Below are 2955 nucleotides of genomic sequence, written 5' to 3' on the forward strand. Positions count from 1 at the left end.
ATGTGACTTGTAAAAGAAAAATCACAAAAAAATCTTTTGTAAATGATATACACTAATGCATTAGATTGAAAAAAGAGAATTGTAGAAAAACTATAGAGTACAAACAAATATATTGTACAGTACTCTTATTAATAAAATTGTTTACATATATTATGTTCATTTTTAGTTATATCCAACATTTGTGTTCAGAAATTAACAAAATTGAGAATAACCAATTCACTAATATATACTGAACTAGATTAAGATCTCACTGCAAGAACACGTGCCAATAACAACGAAGATTTATAACGAAAATATTTCGTCGTAAATTTACATGGTGTTTACAACGTAGTTACGAGGAGACCAACTTTCGTCGTAAATGCCATGTAAATTTACGATGAAATATGTTCGTCGTAAAATCCATGTAAGTTTACGACGAAAGTACGTGGAATGAGAAATACGTCGTAATCGTTACATCGACATTACAACTAAACATGTTACCATTATATTTAGGTGAAAACGTGTATTCAATGTGCTTTAACTTACCTAATTTCGTCGTAAAGTCGTTGTAAATATTATGTTAAAACCATGTAAAATCCATGTAAAACATTCCTTGTAAAATCGTTGTTATATTTCAACTACCCAACTCGAAAATTTCTCTATATATATGTCATTTCCCACAAATCTCTTCCTCACAACACACAAACGGAAAAAGAAAATCCGAAAAAAAAAATAATAAAAAAAAAGATTTCAAACAAAAAATCTAAGAAAAAAATGGCCGGTGGCGGTAGTATTTACGAGTTACGGAGTTGGATGTATTTGCACAAAGATTCCGACGGGAGGATGACGAACGCATTTCTGAGCGGGCTAGAGACATTCATGCACCAGGCGGGCTGTACACCGATCACGCAGGAGAGCGGTAAGATGTTATGCCCCTGTCGGAAATGCAAGAATTTAAAATTTGCACGTAGTGAAACTGTATGGAAGCATTTAGTAAACAGAGGATTTACACCACAATACTACATTTGGTATCAACATGGAGAGGGTTATGGGGGAAATGAAGCTAGTAGTAGTAATAATAATTTTGAGGATGGTCATCATAGTGAAGAACCGAATCATTTGCATAATGAATATAATTATCATCAAGATCATGAGCAGATGGTAGATCATGATAGGGTTCAAGATATGATTAGTGATGCATTTTTAGAAACAACTACAACAATAGCTGATGGAACTGGAAATGTAGAAGAACCTAATTTGGATGCAAAAAGGTTTTATGAAATGCTAGATGCTGCAAATCAACCAATCTACACTGGTTGTAGAGAAGGTCTCTCTAAATTGTCTCTAGCAGCTAGGATGATGAATATTAAAACGGATCATAATTTACCTGAGAATTGCATGGATGCATGGGCGGAGTTGTTTAAAGAGTATTTGCCAGAAGACAACGTGTCTGCTGAATCTTATTATGAGATTCAGAAATTGGTTTATAGTCTTGGGTTGCCTTCGGAGATGATTGATGTTTGCATCGACAACTGCATGATCTACTGGAAAGAAGATGACAAGTTAGAAGAGTGTCGATTCTGCAAAAAACCACGATTCAAACCGCAAGGCCGTGGGAGGAATAGGGTACCGTACCAAAGGATGTGGTACCTACCAATTACAGACAGATTGAAAAGATTATATCAATCTGAGAGGACTGCTGCATCGATGAGGTGGCATGCGGAACATGTCCAGAGAGATGGTGAGGTTGCACATCCATCAGACGCAAGAGCGTGGAAACATTTCAACAAGGTACACGCAGATTTTGCTACAAATATTCGGAATGTCTATCTTGGGTTATGCACCGATGGATTTAGTCCATTTGGAATGTCTGGTAGACAATATTCTTTGTGGCCAGTCATTCTTACGCCGTACAATTTACCGCCGGATATGTGCATGGAACAAGAATTTCTATTTTTGACCATATTAATCCCTGGGCCGAAGCATCCAAAACAATCTCTTGATGTTTTTCTTCAACCGTTGATAGAAGAGCTAAAGCAATTGTGGTCAGAAGGGGTGAGGACGTACGATTGTTCCTTGAAAAACAATTTTACGATACGAGCAGTTCTGCTGTGGACGATAAGTGATTTCCCTGCTTATGGGATGTTGTCTGGCTAGACAACACATGGAAGATTATCTTGTCCATATTGTCTTGGATCGACGGATGCTTTTCAACTGAAGAATGGTAGGAAGAGTTGTTGGTTTGACCGTCATCGTCGCTTTCTTCCACTTGCCCATCCGTACAGAAGAAATAAGACATTGTTTCGGCACAAAAAAATTGTCAGAGACGGTCCTCCTCCATATCTCACCGGCCAGCAGATCGAAGAAGACATTGATTATTACGGAGCTCAGGAAACAGTTAAAGTTGGAGGAAATTGGCATGTTCCTGGAAATATGCCTGATGGATATGGTGTGTCTCACAATTGGCATAAGAAGAGTATATTTTGGGAGCTACCCTATTGGAAGGATCTTCTCTTACGCCACAATCTGGATGTCATGCATATTGAGAAGAAATTTTTTGAGAACATCATGAATACATTACTTAACGTCCCTGGGAAGACAAAAGATAACAAAAAGTCAAGGATAGACTTACCTGATATTTGCTCAAGAAGTGAGTTACATATCAAGAGCAATGGAAACGTTCATGTTCCCATCTTATGGTTGTCATCAGAAGCCAAAACAACCTTGTTTGACGTCATGGAGCATCTAGTTGTCCACCTACCGTATGAAACATTGCTTCGTGGACCTGTTCACAACGGATGGATGTATCCGTATGAGCGACAGATGAAACATTTGAAGGGGAAAGCAAGAAATCTTGCAAAGGTGGAAGGTTCAATAGTTGCGGGAAGTTTGACAGCCGAAACATCTAACTTCACATCATACTACTTTGCTCCAACTGTTCGTACGAGGAAAAGAGTTCCTAGAAGATATGATGAT

Source organism: Brassica oleracea, chromosome C9 (assembly GCF_000695525.1).
Source record: "Brassica oleracea var. oleracea cultivar TO1000 chromosome C9, BOL, whole genome shotgun sequence".
Lineage (NCBI taxonomy): Eukaryota > Viridiplantae > Streptophyta > Magnoliopsida > Brassicales > Brassicaceae > Brassica > Brassica oleracea.